At 36.5% G+C, this 27,629-nt stretch overlaps 1 long non-coding RNA gene across 1 annotated transcript in view; it reads left to right on the forward strand.

The window, feature by feature from the left end:
* Window positions 1-25,796, forward strand: part of LOC116458104 (uncharacterized) — a 399,126-nt gene extending 373,330 nt beyond the window's left edge. The window contains exons 6-7 of the long non-coding RNA XR_004245192.2: window positions 17,861-18,018; window positions 25,719-25,796. This is a non-coding gene — a long non-coding RNA (uncharacterized LOC116458104). The remainder of the gene's footprint in view (window positions 1-17,860; window positions 18,019-25,718) is intronic.
* Window positions 25,797-27,629: the final 1,833 nt, after the last annotated feature.

Raw genomic sequence — 27,629 nt, forward strand, 5'->3', positions numbered from 1 at the left:
TCGGCACCTGGGTAATCATCCGCCCACAAGGCACTCAGCCAAGATACAAACGAAGGCAGTATGATGACCGTAAAGACTCGAGTGCTGCAGTAAACTGCTTCCATTATGAGCCACTCTTGAAAGTCCTTGTAAATAATAGCTAAGAAGTTATTCCTCTCTACACTCTTATGAGATATCTGTGGTCCACATGGGAGGGTAAAGGCTGATAAATTTCTTGAAATGTCCCCACACAGGTCTGTGCTTTCTGTGGTTACGGTGGGAGGAAAGGTAATGAATGTGGTAGATCTGTTTCACATGGTTTGCTTATCCCTGTAGCCATGACAATGACTCTTGGTCAGACTCTGAGAAGTAAACTATTGCAACGTTTTCACAGATCTTGAGTACTGATGTTGTTCTATATGCCTGAAGCAGTACGTAAATATGAGCTAAGTCATCAGCACGTTTAAAGTAAATCTAAAGATGGGCACATTGCTGCATGGTTTGGAGTCTGTACCAGGGCTAACCACAAGGTAGACAGCTTCCTTTAAGAAAGGTGGACTCCAAGATTCAAGCAGGGTCTCCTGGGCAATAACATCCCATATATAACCCTGCAGTTCATACCTAGAGGGAAAAATATCTCCTTTTTTTCCTACAGAAAGAAGACAAGAAACATAATGGTGAACTTCTCTAGCCTTTAACGATGTATTTTTCTTTACTGCTATTACTGCATTATATCCATTATACTAATAAATTTTAGCTATATATGTAGCTTTATGTTGAGCCATGTGAGTTTTTCCAATGAGTTACTAAAGTAATAGGTGATCATGGTGAAACGGGCAAGGTTCCCTTGTCCCCCTCGCAGGGCATGCGATGGGAGAGTGGCTCACTTCTTCAGTGCCCCGCTGGTCACAACTCTAGGGGAGCATGTAGACGGGCAGGCTGTGGGACTCTAACCCCACGTTAGTGTATAGGGGCGAATGTTTACATCCGAAGCCCCAGTGGGCATGTGCTACAGGGTGCTCTTTTAGTTTACTGTCTATAGACATCTTGTGGTAACCAGCTCAGTTAGACCCTCTACCTTGTAGCAAGGACAGAGGGCTTTCTGTATCCTGGATTCTTGTCTCCGTGTACTGGAAGAATCGGATTACACGTGGGCTTGGAGAATGAGTGAAAGGTTTTACTGAGTGGGAGTAGCTGTCCGCCAGCTGGGGAGCCAGAAGGGAGATGGTTTTTCCCTACAGTTGGGCCACTCGGCGGCCCTGGCTCTCCTCTGACTGCCCCAGCCAAACTCCACCTCATCCCCACCTCTTGCCCCCTCCAATGGCCTACCCGCGTGCTGGTGTTTTTCGGTGTGCTCTTCCACTGGCGTGCTCCCTCAACGTCTTCTCGCTGTCCAGTCGCTTATGTCTTCTGCTGGTGTGCTCCTCTCAACGTCTGGTTGCCTGTGTGTCTGCCTGCTAGGGTCTTGGGTTTTTATAGGCCCAGGATGGGGGTGTGGTGGGTCAGGATGGTCTTGGAAAATGCAACATTTGGGGGCAAAAGCAGGCTTGCCTGTCCTCACCTAGGTCCATGGGGGTGGAGCCCTAGCCAGGGACCCGCCTTTCTCTATCCAGCACTTCCCTGCCCCCCTTCCCTATCATTTAAAGGGACCATGCTCTTCCCTTCCCAGCACTCCTGTATCAATGGGACTGCCAATGCATATGTTAACAAGTAAACACGAGGAATGGTTTTAAGCTTCTTTCATCAATCCATGGTAGTTCTCTAACAGTGATACATGTAAAGACCAAAACGTTTTAAGCCTGACTGACCAAAGGCAACTAGCTTAAGTAAACACAGCCTGGCACTTTGAAAGCTAGTCAATGAAGTGTGGACTCCCTTCAGTGATCATTCTTCAGTTTTAATTTTTTTTTTTAAATTTCTATAGGTCATTGGGGAATAGGTGGTATTGGTTAAATGAGTAAGGTCTTTAGTGGTGATTTGTGAGATTTTGGTGCACCCATCACCCAAGCAGTATACACTGCACCCTATTTGTAGTCTTTTATCCCTCACCCCCTTCCCATCCATTCTCCCAAGTCCTCAAAGTCCATTGTGTCATTCTTACACTTTTGCATCCTCATAGCTCCCACTTATGAGTAAGAACATACGATGTTTGGTTTTCCATTCCTGAATTACTTCACTTAGAATAATAGTCTCCAACCTCATCCAGGTAGCTGTGAATGCCATTAATTCATTCCTTTTAGTGGCTCAGTAGTATTTCATCATATATATATATGTATGATGAAATACTATACATATATATATATATGTAGAAGTATTCCCTGTTCACTGCATCCATGCGAATATCTACTATTTTTTGATGTTTTGATTATGGCCATTCTTGCAGGAGTAAGGCAGTATCACATTGTGGTTTTGATTTGTATTTCCCTGATCATTAGTGATGTTGAGCATTTTTTCATATGTTCATTGGTCATTTGTATATATTGGCTTAGTCAAGGATTTCATGACCAAGAACCGAAAAGCAAATGCAATAAAAACAAAGATAAATTGCTGGGATTTAATTAAACTAAAGAGCTTTTGCACAGGAAAAGGAACAGTCAGCAGAGTAAACAGACAACCCACAGAGTGGGAGAAAACCTTCACAATCTATATATCTGACAAATGACTAATATTCAGAATCTACAATAAACTCAAAGCAACAAGAAAAAAAACCCCATCAAAAAGTGAGCTAAGACATTAATAAACAATTTGCAGTGATCATACTTCAAAGGATAATGTAAAACCACTTTAATTTCTGTAACCAATCTATTCTACAACTAGTGTTCCTGCCCTTCTGCCTCTCTTACCAACACAATCCCCAAATCCATTCTTTCCAAAGCTTATCCAAACAGCATCTCTCCCTTAGTTACATAATCCATGCGTTCAGCTTTTTGGTTTCAGATATTAAGTAGTTATGTCATCTTTAAGTGAGATTATATTTTCTTTCTATGAGAAAGTATATAGTGTTATGACGCATCAGACATTGGTTTGCATTTCAGCTCTGCCATTTACCATTTAAACACTTTATCATTTAAATAAATGAACCAAAGAGACATACATGTCTTTAAGTCATGTCATTAAATGATGAAATTTGAGTCAGTTTCTTCAGTTGAAAATGTAAATAATAATATCTATCTTTCAGAGCTGTGGAAGATTGGAAAAATCCCTATTAGTTTTCTAGAAGTCGGGTAATCTCTATGGGTTAATTGATTTTATACTAATAAATCCAATACTGTTTAGACAATTATTACTTCTTTAGTTTTTCTATCTATGTAAAATATAGAAATATATACATATATAAGTAATGTCAATAAAGAATTGGACATATGAATAATATTTTATTTCTTTGAAAATATACTACTTGAATTTTAATTATTTCATTGTATTTCGTCTTCTTAAAAACAATCTGAAATAAGTAGAAAATGAATATCCTTATTAATGAGTAAATGCTTAACACACCTTCATATTATATCTGGAATAATTATTTTCTTTAGAAATAACACTTACTGCATATTTTGATAGGTTTAAAAAAACTGCTTGCAAAATTGGCTTCTTTTTTCAACTTAAACTGCAATTTATGCTAAATTTTTTTTAAATATCAGGGAGCTCATTTTTTTAAAAAATCATAAAACACCCTTATTAATGTCTAGAAAAGAAGAATCAAAGCCTGCAAATAATATAGACTCTTGGACTAGCCATTCTATGAGCACACCGTCTGTAAAGAGGGAGAGCTGCCCATTATGCTAGGGATGATGATAACCCATAAGTTATTCTACCTCTGAATTTAGGAAAACAATTACTTAAACTCCCACCGTCTAGTGTAAAAATAACCTTTCTTCACAAACGATATTGTATATTATACTGATAGTCTACCTTTCAGCCAGTTCTCACACTTACATCTGGAACTGGCCAAAGTGCCTTCAACAAAGTCTGAGGTGATTCTCTAGAGAAAGTGCTTTGCTCGAAGTGTTCACCAAGTGCTAGAGATTCACCTATGTTTAAATAAAAGTGGGTTAAAAAACTAAATCTCTTGACAGCAGTGGAGTAAGAGGGTATAACTCATAATCAATGGTAAAAAAAAAAATACTCTCTTCTCTTCCTCTATTACCCTTTCCAGATTTTAGGTCTTAAAAGAGTGTAGAATTGTATTGCTGAATTATATACAATTTTTATTTCTCTCCTTCCTGCTTTTTAGAGTTCCTTCAATTTTTAGACAAAAGTCCTCAGAATGAGTCTAACTCTGACAATGTAATTAAAACCTTGGGTTTCAGAACCTCAGATTTCTTGTTAGCAAAAATATGATAAATACTAAAAAAAGCCTAGTTGCACAGTGGCTTGCACACAATAGGTGCTTAATAAATGCTTATTGCTACTGTTACCAATAATGTTGCTATGATGATTAAATAAAGTAATATCTTTCAAATTATATAGCAATGCTGACCAAAATGAGTAAAAAACCGCTTACTTCTGGTTTGCTAAATTAAGAAAGGTTAAAGGAGCTATCTCTTAGAGCAGTGTAATGATCAATTTACCTGCCTAAAATCAAAAAGAAACCTCTTCAACAAAAAATGGGAGACAAATACATGGTGCTTAAGTGGCATCTCGTAAACTGATTTTATATTTGACCACCTTACTGTGGAATTTGTGTGGAATGAATCAACATACGTATTTTTCATATAAACAAAAACAAAGCTTTTTTAATGCAAAAACTGGGATTCATAAATAAACATACAATGTGTGTATTCGTAGTACACACAATGAGATGAATGAATCTCAAATAAAATAAAATATAGATTTTATTTGTAGTTGAAAGGAAATGTTATCTTTTTGCTCTCCCAGGCATAGAATTTTATAAACTATTATTTTATCATCCTGGTCAATGGAGAAATAATCTGATACCCAAAAATTTTAGTGAAGTCATCTGATTTAGAGTATATACTCCTTTAAAATAATTGTAGAAGGTTCTTACATGCATATAAGAAACTTTATTAAAATTTTTAAAATTTTATTCTAATAAACAAAAAAAATGAGTAAAGAGTTGCAGAAAAATTATTTCCCTCTGGGCTCTCTTGGTCTTTTAAAAATCTTGAGGGACCATAATTAATCTGAGAAGAAGGAGTGCCCTAGTCTATTTTGGGTTGCTATAAGGAAATACCTGAAGGTGGGTAATTTATAAAGAAAGAATGTTTATTTGGATCAGATTCTGATAACTGAAAAGTTCAGTATTGGGCATCTGATTCTGGTAAGAACCTCAGGCTCTTTCTACTTATGGCAGATGACCAAAAGGAACTGGCTTGGGCAGAGATCACCATGCTGAGGGAGAAGAGGAAAGAGAGAAAGGGAAGGTGTCAGACTGTTTTGAACACCAGCTCTCTGGGAACTAGCAGAATGAGAACTCATTCACCCCTTAGGGAGGGCATTAATCTATTCATAAGGGATCCTCCCCCATGACCTAACACCTTCCTTTAGGCTCTACCTCCCCACACTGCCACACTGGGGATCAAATTTCGGCATGAGATTTGGTGGGGATGAACAAATCATATCTAAACCATAGCACAAAGAGATGCGGATGATCACATGGAAGGAAAAGAATTGTTCCATTGTGGTCCAAATCTGTCACTCTGGCTGTTGGTCAGCAGTCTTCTATTCCATTATATTGTCAGGTGGTTTCCTTAACCTTCCTGCAAGCAATCTGTGCTGATTACTCAAGGAATGAGGATGCTTGTCTTCCTTTTTCTTATTTATAAAACAAGTGGGCCGGGCGCGGTGGCTCACGCTTGTAATCCCAGCACTTTGGGAGGCCGAGGCGGGCGGATCACGAGGTCAGGAGATCGAGACCACGGTGAAACCCCGTCTCTACTAAAAATACAAAAAATTAGCCGGGCGTGGTGGCGGGCGCCTGTAGTCCCAGCTACTCGGAGAGGCTGAGGCAGGAGAATGGCGTGAACCCGGGAGGCGGAGCTTGCAGTGAGCCGAGATTGCGCCACTGCACTCCAGCCTGGGCGACAGAGCGAGACTCCGTCTCAAAAAAAAAAAAAAAAAAAAAAAAAAACAAGTGGACAGTTTTCAGTTGTTAATCAGAATGTGAGAAGTCTGTAAAAATGTGTTTTAGGCATTTCAGAGCAATTGAGACAACCATAAGCAATATGTGGTATACTTATACAATAGTATTCTTCTCTACAATAAAAAGGAACTAAGAACTACTACACACAATGAAATGAATGAATCTCAAGATTCATAAGCCAAATACGAAAGACTGCATTGTGTATAATTTCATTTTCATGAAGTTTCTAGAACAGGAAAAGCTAATCTATGGTGAAAGAAATATAGGTTTTCCTGAAGAAACTGAGGGGTAGTAGCTGTTAAATGACTGGGAAAGGATACAAGGAGTCTTCTGTGGTGACTGAATGTTCTGTATTTTAACAGGGTTTTGAGTGTTATATAAGTGCATGCATTTGTCAAAACTCATCAGTCCATACCACTGAAAATCTGTGCATTTGTTAATTTGTAAATTGTACTCCTAGAATGAATTTTGGGAAAAAAGTCTTACATTCCTGCACTTGGGCATCTGTCTACTACAATTTCATCTCTTGTGCTTCTCTTCTAAGTCCTGTATGACTACATTATATTTTACAATTTAAAATATCTAAAACCCAGCTGAAAAAGAAGTGTGTAACATGTGGTCATGGGCACGGAAGGAAAAGGAAAGTATATCAAGTGCTAACTGACAGCTCACAGCAGTGTATCCACTCACCATTATGGATGAGGCAGGTTCACAAAATCAAATGCTTCCACAGTTGATGCTTTATAAATAAAAAAAATGGATTGCCTGAGGGAATACAAGATAATCTAAATGGACCAGCCAACTGCTGACATCTAGAAATTTAAGTATAGGGTGGCTAGATTTCTAGATTTTTCAAGTGAAGCTAGATATATATTTTACAGAAATTAAATCTCTAGTTTCAAATATGAATTCAAATATTTTTCATCAATTTCAAGTCAAACAAAGTCTTTTGATAACCAGGATACATGGATCATAACATTGTAAACAATATAATACAGGGAAGTCACCTAATCCCTATGGATTATCTGTGAATTTCTGTATTCTGCTAAAGGAAATCAACAAATATTTTTTGAAGGAACAAAAGCCTTTGAGTCTTGTTCATATCAACTCACTGCCCTTTAAAGTTTTTTTATTTCTATTTGTACTAAACTTTAATTTCTAAACCAAAACTTCCTATATTTAAAGTTTTTGCTAGCAAAGCACATTAGCTCTACAAGTTGGTATTACAAGTGTTCAAAATAATAATACATAGAGAATAATAGAGAACTAAAAGTTTAAATTTGGCATTCTGCCCACTTATTATCTACTCTTCTGCAAACTTTTGCAGTATTTGTACTTTCTCTGGTCATGTCTTTTCAGCTTCCGAGAGTGCAATGATTCTCCTTAACTATCACCAAATCTAAGGTGAAACCATAGGACATGCATATGGCCCACTTCCTTGTTCCCTCAGGTTTCCATTAGAGAGCAGGAATTTTTAAAAGATATTCAAAAGCTAATTTCCACCCCTAACAGCAGCTAATTTTACAGATTATTATTTCAGAAGAGGATCGGATGCAAGCTAAAATGCTCTCCTTTTTTTTTTTGTCTATGCCATATTAATGGAGATATTTCCTTCAAGGCATCCAATTAGAATATAAGCTCTCCAAAGGTAGAGACTAAGTCTGTTTTGTTCGCTGCTGCATCCTCGGCCTCAGCCCTTGGAATAGTGTCTGACACTCAGCAGACTCTCAAAAATATTTCCTAAATCTTTTTATCAGAAAAAAAAAAATAGTTGACCAGGTGTGGTGGCTCACGCCTGTAATCCCAGCACTTTGGGAGGCCGAGATGGGAGGATCACTTGAGGTCAGGAGTTGGAGACCAGCCTGGCCAACATGTGAAACCCTGTCTCTACTAAAAATACAAAAATATTAGCCAGGTGTGGTGGCACACGCCTGTAATCCCAGCTACTCAGGAGGCTGAGACAGGAGAATCGCCTGAACCCAGGAGGCGGAGGTTCCAGTGAGCTGAGATCGCACCGTTGCACTCAGCCTGGGGGACAGACTGAGACTCTGTCTCAAAAACAACAACAACAATGACAAAGTTTTGAAAATGAAAAGTAAAAAGTTGACTAAATTATAGTACTCCATAATAAACAATATAATGACTACAGGGATGTCCATTGATATCAAGAACCTAAGCAAACAAGAAATCTAAATGCCGAAAATAATCCTATATTTGGAACTAAATCAGAATTTTTATACATGTGTATATATTTGTGTTAACATATGGACTTGTTTTGAATACAATTTTTGTGTCATCAAGAATGTGATGGAAAGATACTCACCAAATTGTTAACATTTGTTATTTCAGAGTTGGTGGGGTAGAAATGGGGTAGAGTGCAATTATTATTTGTTTCAGTATTTTTATACTTTATTATTAAAACAAGCTTGCATTATTAAGACTAAACCTTATAAATAAAAGCATAAATATTTTACTGGTATCTCATGAGTTACAAACCACCAATTTGGGGAAAAACTGGAATCGACACAGTGAGAAATGAAATAATACTTAGCAAGACTTGAACAAATACACAACTTTGGAGGCAAGAAATGAAATAATTAATAACTATACAAAAGCTGGAATTTGGCAAATGCTGACACAATTTAGCATAAATAAAAGTAGCATAAAAAACGTAACTATTCCTAGGAGAGCAAGGGAATTGTCACCTTTTACATTCTTGTTTGTTGAGGGTCCACTATTTGTCAGGCTCTGTGTTAATCTCTATAAAGTCGTTAGCTCACAACATCAAACAAAGTAGGATGAGTTCTCTAAAGTTTAAAAGAGTTACATATAATATGCTCCACATCACTTGGATCATAATGAGCCAGAATTTTTTTTTTTTCTTTTGAGACGAAGTCTCACCCTGTCACCCAGGCTGGAGTGCAGTGGAGTGATCTTGGCTCACTTCATCCCCCGCCACCTGGGTTCAAGCGATTCTCCTGTCTCAGCCTTCTGAATAGCTGGGATTACAGGCACGTGCCACCATACCTGGCTAATTTCTTGTATTTTTAGTAGAGACAGGGTTTCACTGTGTTAGCCAGGATGGTCTCAATCTACTGACCTCGTGATCCACCCACCTCAGCCTCCCAAAGTGCTTGGATTACAAGCATTTGAGTCACCGCGCCCGGCCAATGAGCCAGAATTCTAACCTGTCTGCTCAGCTCCAGAGCATATGCTTAGCACTCTTATCTTTATGTTAAATTAAACCCAATTTCCTTTAGATAATGATATCTTTGGGATGGGGCATATGTTTTCCCCAGCTCTATAACCTAGCTGTATTTCATTTTATATATAATTTCTTCACTCACTTCATTCACTGTGTTGTTCTTACTCTGTCTTGCCTCTCTTGAGTAACTACCACTCCAGACCATCCCCCAGTTTATCACCCAAGCAATAAACCTAGGAAGCTTCATTAACTCATCCTTATGACTCACACCTCATCAACTCCTGAGCAATCTATCTCCCTGATGAATCTGAAAATCACTACACCTCTAAGGCAGTGCTTCTGAAGTAGCCCTTAATTCTGTCTTGGATACTTTGAAAAAACACTTTTTGCTCTTTATAAATTTAGTGCCTTTTTTCTTCTATTAATTCTCCAGTCTGCCACAGATTACATGTTCTAAAATGCAGATATTACACTTAATGAAGATACTTTTAAAACCTTCTACAGATTCCCACTGCCAAAAAGATAATGTCATATTCCTTAGCAGTAAAATGCCTTTCCTAAACTGTGCCCAGCCTTTGTTTATAGCCTCATTCTAGCCACTCCCTACTCTTCTCACCATCTACTCTGGCAACACTGAAATTTTTGGTTAAATGAACGTTCCAAACTCTTCTATGCATTCTCTTTTCACTGGTATGTTTTACTAACTAGAATGTCTTCTTCTTCTCTGTTGCACACTTCCACCTGTGGCTTATTGGTTAAATTCTACTTGCAAAGCTTAGACTAAATACAGCTCCTTTGTATTTCTCTGATCTCAACACTGCAGTCAGAATCATATGCTCTAACTAGTTCCCCTACATTTTCAAGTAATTTCATTAAAGATTCTACCACATAACATTATAAACTCCCCAACTACACTGTGTTGATTTTAAGGATGGAACTAATATGTAGAATAGTGTTTGGTACTGGAGAGAATTAATCATTGTTAATATAATGAGCTAGAGTCTAAGCTCTAGAATAACATGAAAGGTTGTATAAAATGTAATTTTCAAGAAATTATAAAGGCTTTCATACAAGTAAAAAATAAACAGGAAAAACATTTTGTTTATCAATGAGGGAACAAGTAACGTGTTAAAATTGGTTAAAAGAATATTTAAGGAGCAAGGTGGTTATAGGCAATTTAATAAAGAAATGTTAAGGTAAGATTGCTGTGTTAGATGAAAAGGAGGCTGATCTGTTTTACTGAACAAGTGAGATTTGTATTCTACTGAACAAAATTCTACAAGCTAATATGTAAGTTTGCTATGGCTGAGGACTTTTAATTGCCATAACAGTAGGTGATTTTTATTTTCACTAATAATTGCCTATTATACATGCTATTTTGGCATTATATAATTTATGCCAGAAAACTTGGACTCCATGATTCTGATCCTTATGAAATCTTGCAAAATTATTCATAGCATTTTTAGGTTGTTATAAAAAATATGGAAAACCTCCTCACTTTTGACCGTTTTATCTTATCTCTCCTTTAAGTGTCATTAAATCTTCCTATCCGTAAATGATCACTATATATCTATAGGTTGTAATAAAGCATCCATAGTGGCACATTTAAGAATCAACATTGAATGACTCTTCAAATGCTAAGCAGACCATCAAATCAGGCCAGTTGCTGCCCAAGTTAGTACCAATCATTTCATTCTGATTTATTGGTGACTTAAGAGTATATTCGGGTCATGGCTCAGACCCAATTCACGCCTGTAATCCCAGCACTTTGGGAGGCCGAGGCGGGTGGATCACGAGGTCAGGAGATCGAGACCACGGTGAAACCCCGTCTCTACTAAAAAAGTACAAAAAATTAGCCGGACGTGGTGGCGGGCGCCTGTAGTCCCAGCTACTCCGGAGGCTGAGGCAGGAGAATGGCGTGAACCCGGGAGGCGGAGCTTGCAGTGAGCCAAGATCACGCCACTGCACTCCAGCCTGGGTGACAGAGCGAGACTCCGTCTCAAAAAAAAAAAAAAAAAGAAAGAAAATTAGGTTAGTTCTGGCAAACCAGCCATGTCCAGGGTGAGCATGCACAAAAAGATTAATATCATCTTCAACTCACTAAGTCCATTAGTCCTACCACCAAATAGACATATACCATTAGGTCATCCGGGAACAAATCTTTCTTACCTGCTTCAGATCCAGTATAGGAGAATTTGTTGAGAAGAAATAAAAATGGCAAGAAACTAAGGTTTTTACCCTAAGCATTCAAATAATTAAGTCCAGCAATAAGTTAGTACCAGGTACTAATCTCTAATTTGAACACACCTAGATTGAAACACGTAAGGATTTTTCTCATCGTAGAAAAAAAATGTAGTTTGCAAAATTTCAAAAATTTGAAAGCCTCCCTTACCCACTGAGATTAAAATTTCTTACTAAATATCACCATGTAAGAAAAAGCAGCAAATAACCAAGGGTCAAATGAGAAAATACCAAGCTCAGGCATTTCAATACATAATAAAAACACATATTTAAATGGCTAATTTAACATACAATATTAATTTGCAAATAAAGATTTGGCGAATAAGTTTTGCCAAAAAATTTACCACAGGCTATCACTTTATTGTTTATGGTTTTGATAGTCTTGTTGTTGTGAAGCAACTTTACTTAAATTCACTGAATTTAATTGTATAAGCCTGTAAATTCCAGCAAATGTATTCAATCATGTAACTACCATCACTATCTTAATTTCAATCACATCAAAATTTTCCCTGACTGGGAGCAGTGCCTTACGCCTGTAATCCCAGCACTTTGGGAGGCTGAGGTTGGTAGATCACTTGAGGCCAAGGGTTTGAGACCAGCCTGGTCAACATGGTGAAATCTCGTTTCTACTAAAAATATTTTTTAAAAAATAGCCGGGCGTGGTGGCAGTTGCCTGTAATCCCAGCTACTCGGGAGGCTGAGGCAGAAGAATTGCTTGACCCAGGAGGTGGAGGTTGCAGTGAGCCGAGTTCATGCCACTGCACTCTGGCCTGGGTGGCAAAGCAAGACTCCATATTAAAAAAAAAAAAAAAGTTTCCCTGTGCTCCTCTGGAATCAATCCTCTCCCCTCTTTACTCTGGCCTATGGCAACCATTGACCAGTTTTTCGTCCCTATAGGGTTGGTTCCCATAGATTCCTTTGTTTTTGGAATGGTGCTATATGTAGCCTTTTGTTTCTTGCTTATTTCACTTAGCTTGGTGTCTTCTGGCTTGCATAGTTTCTGATGGGAAATGAGCAATTATTCTTATTGTTCTGTATTAAATATATTTTTCTGGCACTTTTAATATCTTCTCTTTATCACTAGTATGCAGAAACTTGATTATGATGTGACTTAAAATTATTTTTGTATCTTAATTTTAGCTTATTGACCCTCTTGCATTTGACCTTCTTGCATTTAAAGTTTTCATCAGATTTGAAAATTAGGGGGCTATTGTCTTTGTATAGATGGGGGTCTTGCTATGTTACCCAGGCTGGTCTCAAACTCCCGGGCTCAAACTATTCTCCCACCTTGGCTTCCCAAAGTGCTAGGATTATAGGCATGAGCCACTGTGCCTGGCCTGGGTATTTTTCCTTCAGATATTTTTTCTGCAACTTTATTTTTCTTCTTCTCTGACTCTACTTACATGAAAAATTGACTGCTTAAAATTGTCCCACAGATTATCTGTGGTCTTTTTGTTTTTAATTCAGTCTTTTTCTTTCTGTATCTCATTTTGGATAATTCCTATTACTATGTGTTTCAGTTCACTGATCTTTTCTTCTGCAGTGTCTAATCTGATGCTTGTCTCTTCCAGATTTATTTCCCTTTATTTTTATTTTTTTTTTTTTGAGACGGAGTCTTGCTCTGTCGCCCAGGCTGGAGTGCAGTGGCGCAATCTCGGCTCACTGCAAGCTCCGTCTCCCGGGTTCACGCCATTCTCCTGCCTCAGCCTCTCCGAGTAGCTGGGACTACAGGCGCCCGCCACCACGCCCGGCTAATTTTTTTTTGTATTTTTAGTAGAGACGGGGTTTCACCGTGGTCTCGATCTCCTGACCTCGTGATCCGCCCGCCTCGGCCTCCCAAAGTGCTGGGATTACAAGCGTGAGCCACCACCGCGCCCGGCCTATTTCCCTTTATTTAAAATACATCTAGATATTCTATCTAAGTCTTTTTATGTTTATTTTTCCTTCTCATCAGTTTAAACTTTCCCTCTGTTTTCTCAAACATAGGGAGCATGTTTATAATAGCTTTGTTTTTTTCTTTTTCTTCTGATGACATGGAAGTATAATTGCTGTTTTTAATATCTGTGTCTGCTAATTTCACAATCCTTGTCACTTCTGGGTCTATTTCTACTGATAAATTATCCTCCTTGTCATGAGTTAAACATTCCTGCTTCTTTGAGTGTTGGCAATTTTTATGAGATGCATGACATTTTGAATAGTGTGGTAATATGCTAGATTTTGATGTCTTTATGTAAATACTATTGGCCTTTATTCTGGCATACATTAATTTTTTTGAAATTGGTTGAATCCTTTTGAAATTTATTTTTATGCTTTGTTAGGACAGATTCAGAATAGCCTTGTATTAATAGCTGTTAATACAGCCGTACTATTAAGACAATATATTTCTGAGGACTCTAGCTGATGCTATCTGTACTTCTACTCTGGCTAGTGAATGTACAAACTTTCTAACCCTGCATGAACTCCAGGAATTTCTTAGCCAATTGTTTTTGGCTGTTTGTCTCCTCGATCGGTAGCAATTTCTTCTCATGCTTGTTTAGATAGCTCAAGGAGACCCCTACAGACCTCCAGAGCTCTCTCTCTCTCTCTCTCTCAAGCCGTTTCTCCTATTGTACTCTTCCTCACAAATATTAGTCATTTTGGCCTCCCCAGATTCGATTTTTCTCTTCACTATAATGATTTTGCAAGGCTCTGTTTGACTTTTCTCTTCTATGAGTTGTGGCCTAAAAATTGTCTTCAGGCCTTAAACTAAGGCAATCATAAACTTCAACTAATTTTGTCTAACGTCAATCAAAAATCACCGTCCTGCACTTCCCATTATTCAATGTCTGAAAATCAGTGCTTTATATTTTTTCTCTGTTATCTGTTTGTATAAAATGGCACCATCTATCTGGCCCCTGTGCTTCAATATGGCCAAAAGATTAGAAAACAGAATTGTATAGATAGAAATTTGCATTTTTGCAAGCTTTAAGCATTTTCCAGGATATTTCTTCACATAAATGCCATGAATATGGGCAATTTAAATGAAAGAGATCAAGGTTTCCCATTACATTTTCTTTTGAATCTTCAGTACACCATTCTTTGCAGTCTCTACTTTAAAAGAGTACTTCTTCATAATAGAACATCAGGCTTCTAACCTAGCATCTGATGTACTTATTTCTGCAATCCTAATTAGTATTTTTTAAGGAGTCTCACTCTTCCTATACACTGCCACCTTCCACTTTGGGAGTGTGAATCACAATTGCCCCTTTGGCAACCTGTGAGACAGTTATTACAAGTTTAATTTTAATTTACCCCCATGCCCTTTTCTCTTCCATGACACTCACACTGACAGTTGTACCAAAACAGTTTTTGTAAAAATTTATTTCTACTTGGAATAAAGACTGTATCTGTAGTCCTCAAATAAAATTTTATTGTATTGTCAGATAAAAAAAAAAACAGAAATCTTTCCTACTGGTAGTTTATTTAAGTGAAAAATGAATCAGAGGCTTGATTTTTCAGGATCTGCATTTCTTTAGCATTCAGTTTTGTTCAGGAAAGTTGACTATCTTTTATAGAGATGAGCAGACATTCACCTCTTCATTCCTGTCTCTTCTATTGAAAATAGAATCTGTAAACTATGCTCTGGTATCTACTCATTAAATAGTCCTTTTCCAGCAGAGTTGTAGAAATGACATTATTATTTTATGAAGTTATGTCATAAATATGTATTACTTTCCTCACATGGTAATTTATTAATTTTTTTAATTTATTTTCTTCCAAACTATTTGGACCAAAAGTGGGGATGAATTATAAGACTATTACTATTTAAACCCATTCAGTTAAGATCTTATTGTTCAGTAGAAAGAAGCCCAAATATTATGACCTTCATCTCTTCACACATGTTCTTGTAGGAGTTATGACCAATCTTTGTTCACTTTTAAAGGCAAGGGTATTATTATAGAAAAATGGTGGAAGAGGACTTAACACATCAGAAACACTGAGCTCCTTGAAGGCAAAAACTGTGCTATCAATTCTGTTTATCCAGTTCCTGGAACACAGTTGGCTTTCAGTGAAAGTCTATGGAATTGTTTTTGTTAAATAATGCTCTAAACCGCAGTTTCACACACTGGCACTATTGACGGGTGGTACCAGATAATTTATTGCTGTAGAAGACTGTCCTGTGCATTGTAGAATGTTGAGTAGCATCCTTGACTTCTAAACAGTGTCTTACCCAATCTTGACAATAAAAAAAATCTCCAGACATTACCAAATGTCTCTTGTTGGGTAAAAATGGACCCCAGTTGAGAACTGCTATTCTAAATACCTGATTGACTTATATACTCTTATATCTTCCTCACTTCATAATGTTCTAATGCATAGTTATCAATATTTAAAGCCAGTAATGCATTTACAAGTTGATTTTATAAACAATATGATTATGGAATCATAGATTTTTACAGCTATTGCAAAAAGCTGCTTGGGAAAAAGAAAGAGACTATGTAAACTACCTCTCTATAATACAGACAAAAAGAACAATGAAGGAAAAAGAAACAGGAATGCAAGGAAACAAAATTATGTAGGTGGGAAAAAACAACAACAACATCTTGCTTTCTTAAATAAGTGATTTTTTAGCTGTTTGTTACTCAGTATTTTTTAGGTGCAGAAAAATGTTTAGAATCCAGGTCTGCTGATTCACTATTCCTACCACCACAACACACAGCTTCACACACTCCCTGTCCTGTATGATTTTCAGCAACAAGAATAACAACAAAGATTAATATTTATCAAGCTCTTACTATATTCCTGGAAACTTGTTATGTAACCTGCACATATTTTCACATTTTCTCTCCACAGCTACTGTGGGAAAAAGTACAATTATCATCTTCATTTTATAAATAAAGAGATTAAATAAATTGGCCAATGTCACCAATCTAAGAAATGTACTTAACTAATATTTAGATGTTTTTAGAGGAACTTCCTGCACTTACATCTGTTGCTTAATCATTGCCATATTTTCCCCTATACATGTACTCATTCCCTAATAGACCTTATTGTTGAATATACAACATGTTTACTATCAGAGCATATCCTTATTTATTTCAGAAGAGTTCTGTTTCTATAACTAACTAACACAATGTTCGGCCCATTCCAGTTCCTTTAAGACTCTCCGAAATGTAAATAACAGAGAATTAAAATTAATTAAAACTCTAAGACCTTGAACGAACTCGTTGATCTACATTCCCAGGCACAGAAATTCACTTTAGTGTCATTCGAGATGTTTGTGACTCTAACAAACAGACATGATCTGTTTCATAAAGCAGTGATTCACATTTCATTTTGACCGTGAGACAAAAATGTGTACTGCAAAAGCCATAATAATGAATATAGCCAACATCTAGTAATGCTGGATTCATTTTCTTGGGAATGTCATTTCACACTCATTTAAGACTCAAATAAAACAGGCCATAGTAAGGTCAGATTAGGGAGGATGCAATAACTCCTCTGTTAGTGGGGGGTGTGCAGCCAAATCACAGCTATAATACTGGAGGAGATTCACAAAGGATTACTCCTCTGAATATTAAAAAATATGTCCTAATGGCCTTAATACAAAATCAGAAAAGAGATATCCTGATCCTTGCTGTTGGTATTGACTCCCTTCCCCTAATAAAGCTGTTTATCATGTTCTACCTGGTAATCCAATGCATAATTCAATTATACACCACCTTTTCATATATCAAGCCATGGACATATTGGTTGCCTTTGAAATTTGTATTTTCACAGATACTTAAAGTGTGTACTAAAAGTTTTAGAATTTCACTTAAAGTTTAATTTACATAAACTACATTAAAACTGCTATTACGACTTTAGTAATGGCCATAATACAGTGTCATTAGGAAAGGGGCTGGAGATTTAAACCTTAGAGTCAGTTACCTCCCCAGGGCCAGGATGCCTTCTACATAATTTCTTTTTGAATATTTCCAGCCACTTGAAAACTTTCAGCTTATTTAATTCTTGAAAGACTCTGGTGGTTAGAATAATCTTCCTTAACAGTTTTTTCTTTTGATGAGAATCAGACTTTTATTTTTATCTGTTGATCTTAAATAGTATACACTGTGTGGCAGGTGCCCATTTCCAGAAGATAGACTGCATTCATGCAAGTAGGAAGAAAATGGGTACTTACGAATCTCCTCCTGGACATTTATTTGTTCAAAAATCACATAGACTCTATTTTTATGTTTTTTTGTAAAAGAATAGGGAGGAACTTACATTTCTGTAACCTAAATGGACTAGATCTTAGAGGCTTTTGCAACTCTTAGATTGTATGAATCTCTGAATTTGTCTATTTTCTTCCAAAGCATAAAAAAGATTTTCCTGACTAGAACTGGAACCATCCTGTAGAGATAACGAAAGTGAAGCCTGAAGAGATCATGGCATGTTGCCAAATCATTACACACAGCAACCGTGGAGTTAGGAAAATAACTCCAAGGCAAGAAAGAGATCATGCTCAAGGAAGGTAAAAAAAAAAAAAAAAAAGAAAAAAAGCTCTGTTTTCTGTTTTTCGTTTTTTGTTGTTGTTGTTTGTTTTAATCCTGTAAATGCCAGCTGAAGGAAAAGTTTCTGCCTCTTCTATACTGAATTGTATCATAAAGAGTTGGCACATATTGTCCAAATGCAATGACAAACATTATGATTATTTTTAATGGTAAAAGGAAAAAAAAGGATAAAACTTAAGTTTTTATCTTCATGTTCCTCTTGTTATTACAAGAGACTCCCATTTCTTTGCACATTTTGAATAGCAAATAACCCTTGCTGGAATGCTTCAAGGGGAATGAGTCAATTCTTTTCTCTTGTCATCCTCACAGTGTTAAACAAGGCACTGATTTTCATTCTCCAAGGGTGCAATCTGACTTCGTTTTATTTAGAAACCAGGACAGCATTAAACTCAACATTTACTTCCTAGATATTAATGACGACTGCATGAAATTGCTTGTGCAAAAATTAAACTTTCTCTCCCTTGCTGCCATTACTGGTATGACAAAAAAAGTGTTAGTTTAATGGGGTAAGTGATTTCTGTACTTAACAAAGAGAAAAGCATTTCCAAAAAACAAATGGTTTATTTTTTGTCTAAAAAAGATACCCTGATACCTAAGTGGCCTCCCATCACTCAGCACCACGGAGATGATTAGATACTTGGCACTTTGGGTCTCCCTTGTTAACCAGAGAAGGTATCTTTAAAAACTAGAGTCTTTTTTCTTTATTGGAAAACACATCAAACCTAAATTTAATACAACATTTTAATATGTCCAAACTATAAAAATCAACTCCGACAAGTTCATTTCCTAATCTAAATTTTTTAATAGTAAGAGGACATTTAAGGAATATTAAGTAGTACAGCCCAGAAAATACTGTTTAGGAGCTGTGAATATTCCTCAAAACTAAAGATGTCCTGGATATAAGGTGTATTTCAAAATGACACATTAGACTAATAACCATTTAAAGGTAAACTGTTTTTTTACTTTGAGGGGAAAGTACATTTTACTCTAAGGAGAAAACTGTAGTTTTTCTTGTTTAAAAAACAAAACAAAAAACCCCACTTTTTTTAGAGCACAAATGGAAAAGACCATGTTTTAAATGTAATTCTCCATTGATTTGTACAAGAATTGTCAGTTCTTTTTTCTTAGGATCTCTGAATTCATTTCCTCTTATCCATCTCAATACAGCTGCCTTAGTTCAGGAGCTCATCATTTCCTTCCTTCCTTCCTTCTTTCCTTCCTTCCTTCCTTCCTTCCTTCCTTCCTTCCTTCCTTCCTTCCTTCCTTCCTCCCTCCCTCTCTCCCTTCCTTCCTTCCTTTCTTTTTCTTTCAACGGAGTCTGGCTCTGTTGCCCAGACTGGAGTGCAGTGGCACGATCTTGGCTCACTGCAAGCTCTGCCTCTCGGGTTCATGCCATTCTCCTGCCTCATCCTCCCAAGTAGCTGGGACTACAGGCGCCCGCCACCATGCCCGGCTAATTTTTTTGTATTTTTAGTAGAGACAGAGTTTCACCGTGTTGGCCAGGATGGTCTCGATCTCCTGACCTCATGATCTGCCTGCCTTGGCCTCCCAAAGTGCTGGGATTACAGGTTGAGCCACCACGCCCGGCCCATCTCTTTCTTGAATTATGGCAATAACTCGTATGCCTCCACCTCCTCCTTTCTCTCTCTGTCTCGCTCTTTACTTTTTTCTCTCTTTTCTTCTGCTTTAGCACCTACACGCTTCACACTTCTAATTTACACACAACTTCCAGAATAATCTTTCTAAAATACACAATTGCTTAAACCTTTTGATGTTTCTCATATTTACAGTACTCCTCCTATAGCACAAGTGCCTCTGTGGGCTGGCCCAGCCTGACTCTCAGACATGTTTTGCCACTCTCTTCTGGCTTTTTTCCCCCTCAACAAACCAATCTATTTTCAGTTCTTACAAAGCATCCCAATCTGTCATGCCACTGTGCTCTGCCTGGGTTGTTCTCTATCCCTATTTCTCCCATGACACAGCTCACTCAGGTCAACATTTCCAGACTGATCTCTCTCTCCCTCTGTCTTATATATATGTGTACTATTTTTATCATCTATAATATATTAATGAGATAATACATGGAATTATGGATATGAAATGTAAAAGAAAAAAGAGTCTGCATGCCATGCCGAGTGTCTTCTGTAGCGGACCTTAGGTTTAGATCCTCAGTTTATTAAGAGGCCTGAGACTGACGCCTACAGTTTGTCACTCTTCTGGAAGAGCCATCTCAAACTACTCTCAGGATTATTTCAATCAGCCACATGTATGTGTGTGGCAGTGTGATGAGCTGAAGCCCTCCCCCTGCTCTGGATAATGTCTCCCTTGGAAGCAAAGAAAAGAGGAGTGTCCTCGGAAGCCCCACCCAGATCCTCTCTGACTCACCTGAGACCCAGGACAGTTTTTGGAGAGTCCCACAGTAGTAGCGCCTTAGGTCTATGGCAGGGGTTACTTAAGCAAACTACTGAAACCCTCTCAGCCATAGTGTTTGCGCCTGTAAGATTGAGGGGCTATGGGAGTAATATATTCCCCACCCTATTGTTGTGAGGTATAAAAAATAACACCGGATGAGATGCCTTCATCACAGTCATAGTCAGTCATCAATCATAGGTAACTACTCTGATGATTAAAACAAACTCATATTTGTTGAGATGGGAAACAAAAAGTATATCATATGAGACAGAGAGAAGAAGAGCCAGAGAGAAAGAAAGAACCACCTCATTATTGTTCCATAACTAAAAATGCTGCCAGTACAAAGTTGAGGCCTGGTTAAGAGGAAAGTGAGTTACTTGGATTGACAGCTACTTCCACCACCAGAAAAGCACAGCACATTAAAAAAAAGCATAAAAACCTCCAGAGATGATTGCAGCAGGGTGAATAGGAAATCACTGGCCTCTGGACTAAGCTCCTTTATTCAAAACCATGCCCTTCTCATTAATGAGGGTCAGATTTGCCCCGAAACTCAATACTGGATCTGGGAAATAGCTCCAAATTGTACAAGGGGAAGGATGAGGGTATTTCAAGATTGTTTCAATTCTGTCCTTAGCCTCTCTGGGAGAAAATAAGATGATGACCTTTTCTCTTAGTGTACAAATCTTTATCAGAGTATTTTACAAAGCAACATTAAAGCATTTTAATTAAGTCCAATACATCAGTATCTTCTTTGAAGGATCATGCTTTTTTTGTCATGTCTAGGAATGCTTTGAGTAACTATTGATCCTGAAGGTTTTCTCCTATTTTTAATACAAGTTTTATAGTTTTATGTTTTATATTTAACTTTGTGATTTTTTGGACATAATTTTTGTATGAGATGCAAGACTTCAAGTGAGGCTTTTTTTGCCTAGGGATATCTAATTATTCATTTAGCTCCTTTACTTTTTCAAAAATAAATCAGTTGGCCATACTTAGGGGGTCTACTTGAGGGAGTTCTATTCTGTTCAATTGATTTATGTGTCTATCCCAGTCCCAGTACCACACAGGGTTAATTACTGTGGCTATAAAGTGTTGAAATCAAGTAGACTCATGCTTCCCACTTTATTCTTCACTTCAAAATCATTTAATCTATCCTAGTTCCTTTACCTTTCCAAATAAATTTTAAGATATTCTTGATCTATGTATACGAAAACCTTGCAGGGATTTTGAAAGGAATTATGCTAAACCTGTGTATCAACTTGGAAAGAATTAAGATCTTCACTGTATCAAATCTTCCAAACTTTGTATGCCATGTAACTATTTATTTAGATTTTCTTTGATTTCTTTCATTAGCATTTTGAAGAAATCTTCTGCATACAAGTCATGTACATATATGGTTAAATGTACACTTCAGGTTTTATTTTTTCAGTGATTACATATGGTATTGCATTTTTAATTTCAGCATTTACAGTTTATTGCTAAAATACAGAAACAAATTGATTTGTGTATGCTTATCTTGGCCTCTGTGACCATGTTAATCTCATGTATTAATTCTAGGAGGTTGTCTCTTTTTCTCTCTTTTTTTTTTTTTTCAGATTCCTTAGGGTTATCTAAATATACACTAATGCCATCCATACACACAGTTTTACTTCTTCCTTCCCAATACAAATACTTTTACTTTTTATCTTATGTCATTAGTTAAAATATCCAGTATGATGCTGAAATGAAATAGTGACAAAAGACATTCCCATTTTGCTCTCAATCTTAATGGAAAAGCATCTAGTTTCTCGCAGTTAAGTATAATGTTAGCTATAGGTTTTTGTAGATGCTGTTAGTCATGCTGAGGAAGTTACTCCCTATTTCTAGTTTGAGGACAGGCTTTATAATGATGAATGTTGGATTTGTCAAATTATTTTTCTGAATCAATTGGTGTGATCATACAATTTTCCTTCAGCTCGTTGATGTGGTGAATGGCAATGACTGATTTTTTGAATGTTGAGAAAGTCTCACATACCTGAAGTCAATCTCACTTGATCATGATGTGTGATTATTTTCAAATATTATTAGATTTGATTTACTAATATTTTGTTGAATATTTTTATATTATTAGATTTGATTTACTAATATTTTGTTGAATATTTTTGCATCTGTAAAAGATATTGGTCTGTAGTTTTCCTTTCTTTTCATGCCTTTTTCTGGTTTTGGTATTAGGGCAATACTGGCCTCATAAGATAAATTAGGGAGAATTCTCTCAGCTCCTATTTTACTGAAGAGATAATGAAAAATTGGTAAAATTTTTTCTTTAACTGTTTGGTGAAAGTTACCATTGATATCATCCTAACCTGATGCTTCTGTTTTATAAGATTATGAATTACTGATTAAAGTTTTTTTAAATAGTTATAGTCTTGTCAAGATTATCTGTTTCTTCTTTTGTGAGCTTTTTGATCAGAGGTCCCTTCCTTTTCTTTGAGATGTTCCTCATTAATGAGCATTTTCCTTATTGCCGTAGCCTGAAAAAAATAATATCCTTAATTGTCTAGTGCATTTCATCTTTCTTAGTACACAGAGAAGTTCACAGTGGCTTAAACACATCAAGTATACTTATAATACTATACCTGGACATAGGCAGCTACTGACTTTGTTTTAGAGGACAGTAATAGTAGGGCTCTGGTGAGTTGTCAGTTGTTTACATGGACCTGTAAATTCCTTTAATCTATATCTTCAGACACTGATAGAAACAGTTTTATTATTTGTAGACATTAGTCTCCTTTTGTTATTCTGGTTTTCTTTATTCACCTTTTTCACAGCGTCTATGTACTGTGTTAAGGGGAGAAATGAGAACAGGGTTAGAAAATCCAGTTTGTCTAAATGTTTTCTGTTTTACTTGGGGTGAGGTAGAGGTAAAAGCCCTGTGACTAGGAATTAGTTGTACCAATTATCCTGCATTCATGTCTGTAAGTCATTTAGTCTAACTACCAAGTAGGCAGACTCAGACCTGCTGTTTGAAAGAAAAAAGCTATAATGGCAAGTTAGAGATGGAAAAAATACCTGCTTGTTTTGTAGACTGGCTGATTAAACTGGACTGAGATCCTCTTGTACAAAAGGCATCATTCCAGGTCAGAAGAGCCTCCAGGAGTCCTTTGATAAAAGACTACAATAGACCTCTTTTTCACATGTCATTCCTGGTCCTTCTTCTGTGGCAAGAGTGCATTTCTTAGGACATCCCCTGTATAGTTTGTTATTGATTTGGTTTGAAGCTTCTACACATTAATATGCCCAAAGCCATCTTATTTACTGCTCTCAGGCAAGAACATTACTGTTATAAAATGTTGCCTCTAATCAAATCACATTGTTTTCTCCTTATAATTAACAGCTTAGGGCACCAAAGACAACCAACATTAGTTACATAACTCTCTTAGATTTAAGCAGCTCTTTCAATTATCTACTGGAGAGGCAAGGCTTGAGGTTGGCCCTGATGTGGAATTGACATATAACTATTAACAAACTAAGCCAAGCAGGGAAAATCCAAAATAAGAGACTGCTTCCAAGAAAAACTTGTCGTAACAGAAAACATAATAAAATAAGAACTGGGACACTTTTGAGTAAGAAAGAGATCACTACTAACAATTACACTAGGGCACTGACCTAAACTAATTGTCTTGGGAAAACTAAATATAAGATATCATTGGCTTACCTACAATGTTTAATTGGATTAAGGTATAAACAGACTCGTGGAATGTCATCTAGATGATTAGAATTGGAAATATAAAGTTAAATATAAAGAAGTATTTTCTCTGTAGGAGTTTATAATCTATTACAGATTATGAAATCAAACAATTAATTTCAACCAATATGATGAGTGTTTGCAAATAAGTTGACATTCTAATAGGCTGAAAAATTTAAGGAAAAAATAGTATTTACAGGGCATTGACTCCATTTTCTCACAGTGAAAAATGGGAAGGTGTCCATACTGATGTTATTTCCATAATCAGAAATGTTATAAATATTTTTGCAAACTGAAGAAAATAGATTGCCACAGTAAGCATTTTTGGAATAGTGATGACAATTTTAAGAAAATAGAGACAATGATGTAGCAATAATTAAGGTGTTCAGATTTGGCAAGACCCTACCTTGCATGGTGTCACCAGCAATTACTGTCAAATTGGCCTAGAATAAAAGTATCTTAGGGGAGATTCTGCACAGGCAATTGTCCTGAAAGCGCTCTCTATCTAGGAGATAAAATATATAATCAATTCTTCAAATATACTCAAATAGCAGTTCACTTAAGAAAATATCATTTGGAAGACAAACTTGCATCTCAGCTGAACTAGTTTGTCGTCAGTTAGTGGTAATTATATGAGCATGTTTCCTAAGTAGATAGCTGGGATAGTGGTGATGGAGATTTGTTAACTCTTAACAGCGTTCAAGGTGTTCTGTTTCCCTTAATGGTCATTTTGAAACTTCTACAAAAACAAGGCTGAGTGCAGTGGCTCACGCATGTAATCACAGCGCTTTGGGAGGCGGAGGCAGGTGGACCACCTGAGGTCAGGAGTTTGAAACCAGCCTGGTCAACACAGTGAAACCCCATTTCTACTAAAAATACGAAAATTAGCTGGTGTGGGGTTGGGTGCCTGTAATCCCAGCTACTTCAGAGGCTGAGGCAAGAGAATTGCTTGAACCCAGGAGGTGGAGGTTACAGTGAGCCAAGATCACACCATTGCACTCCAGCCTGGGCAACAAGAGTTAAATTCCATTTCAAAAAAAAGGTGATAAGTGGTTATTTTCCCTTTTCCTAAAGAATTTATATAAAAACTGATATTTTACTGACATGTTTAGAAGCTTTTCCTTCATATTATACCGTATTTATTACTTCTACAAGAAATTTAGGAAGTGAGGCAATGGCACTAATGGAGATTTGACTATGTTTCTGACATATTTCATACTACCCAGGCAATTCTTAGGATTTAATATCCAGTTGCTAATTTACATGGAGAGATAGAATCTACTCTCAGTGATAAAATGACAGTGGCAGGTTATCAACGACATGATCCTTAGGAATCAGTAAACCATAAACCAAACTCCAAACTAGGAGTCTAAGAAAGTTCTGTTCCTCACACCAGAAAATTCCTAGCTGAACTTTGCTGAGAAAATACCATAGTATACTGATTTTACTTAAACTTATTTTTTTATCTTATTGTATAAAAAAATTCCTTTCAGCTTTTTGTTTTTCTTGTTTTGTTTTTTCAAGGAGCTTCAACAGGCATCTGGCTAACTAAGAAAGCTTGATGAGAAACATAGGATTTCTAATGGGTGAGTAGCCAAAAAGAGGCTGATGCTGTCTGCCTCAGCAAGCAAAACTCCAAAAAGAATGTCTTCACCTTGAATTAACTGCAATTAATCTACAACCTTTGTGGTGAAGCAGCTGAGAGGCGTTTATAACTACAGAAAAAGGAAAAGGAAGTGATTAGCTGCTGCTCTTAATTTAGCTTGCTTTTCATTGCTTCATACCATCTTAGTAAAATCGTCTTCTGAATATTTTAAGATCTGAGCTCAAATTTATCAAATTATAATGAAATTAAAATTAACAGGGCATTACTAGCATAACTTAAAATTCTGGGTTTTGAATTTATTTCTCAAGCAAGCAATGTATCAGCCAAAACTTGCAGGGTGTGCATGTATTATACACATATATACAGATTTATAAGCATAAAACACAAAAACATATCAATGTTAAAGAAGAGCTAATCTACTAATCAACTAATACATTGAAATTTCCCTTTTTAAAAAATGAAAAACATTAAAGTGTCATGTGCTTTAAGTGTCAGGAAATATTTTCAGGAAATTAACAACAAGATAATAAAGACCACATATAAAACAAATTATAGAAAAACCCACATCTTGTTTCATCCTTGAAAAGAGAGAAAAGAGATTCAAAAATTCAAATGAAATTCTGGTGTAATAAATCCAAATTTAACTATCTACAATAAAACTTTCAAGTAAATATAACCAGAAAGAGAAATACTTAACGTGATAAAAAGAATACCAAAAAATCTACATCGAATAACACACTGAATAGTGACATATCCTAATGGCATTCTGTTTATAATCAGGAAAAACATATTATCAATGACTACTCAACTCCATACTGGAGATCCTCACTGGTGAATCAAGACAATAAATAATGAGATAAGAGTTTTAAGAATTGGGGAGAGAAAAGACATAGATTTGAAGACGATATAATTACATATACAAAGAAGCCAAAAGTTTTGCAAATAATTTAGAAATTTACAAGAGTTCAGCAAGGTTGCTGAACTCAAAAATCAATACTTGAAATCAATTGCATTTCTATATACACACCAAAGACACCATTTAAAATAGGAAGGAAGGAAATAAGGAACTGTAAGGTACCTAGAAAAAAATTTGATGAAAGATTTGACAGGTGTGTATAGAGATAAACATAAAACATATATATATACATTTTTTGTTTTTTTGAGACCGGGTCTTGCTCTTTCGCCCAAGCTGGTGTATGGTAGCATGATCTTGGCTCACTGGAACCTCCATTTCCCGGGTTCAATTGATCCTCCCACCTCAGCCTACAGAGTAGCTGGGACTACAGGAACACACCACCACACCTGCATAATTTTTTTATTTTTTGTAGAGACAAGGTCTTGCCATGTTGCACAGGCTGGTCTTGAACTTCTGGACTCAAGTAATACACCTGTCTTTGCCTCCCAAAGTGCTAGGATTATAGGCATGGCCCACCATGCCTAGCCAAGACTCAACATCTTAACCATGTAGTTTATTCTCAAATGAATCCACCAAGTCAATGCAATTTGAGTCAAAACCTCAACAGGATTCTTCATGGAACTTGACATATTGCTTTTAAAATGTATACATTAGTTAAGAGCCAATTATAGACAAGAAGAAAACATCGAAGAAGAACAAACTAGGTTATCCACCTTCTCACATATAAGAACTTCTTTTAAAAGAATAGTTATATTAACATGCAAAATTTGCCAAATAGAGCAATGGAAAAAAAAATAAAATGAATAGGCAAATATGCTATATATATATGTGTGTATATATGTATATATGTGCATATATATGTATATATGTATATGTGTATATATGTATATATGTGTGCATATATGTATATGTA

The sequence above is a fragment of the Hylobates moloch genome, unplaced genomic scaffold (assembly GCF_009828535.3).
Source record: "Hylobates moloch isolate HMO894 unplaced genomic scaffold, HMol_V3 SCAFFOLD_3, whole genome shotgun sequence".
NCBI lineage: Eukaryota > Metazoa > Chordata > Mammalia > Primates > Hylobatidae > Hylobates > Hylobates moloch.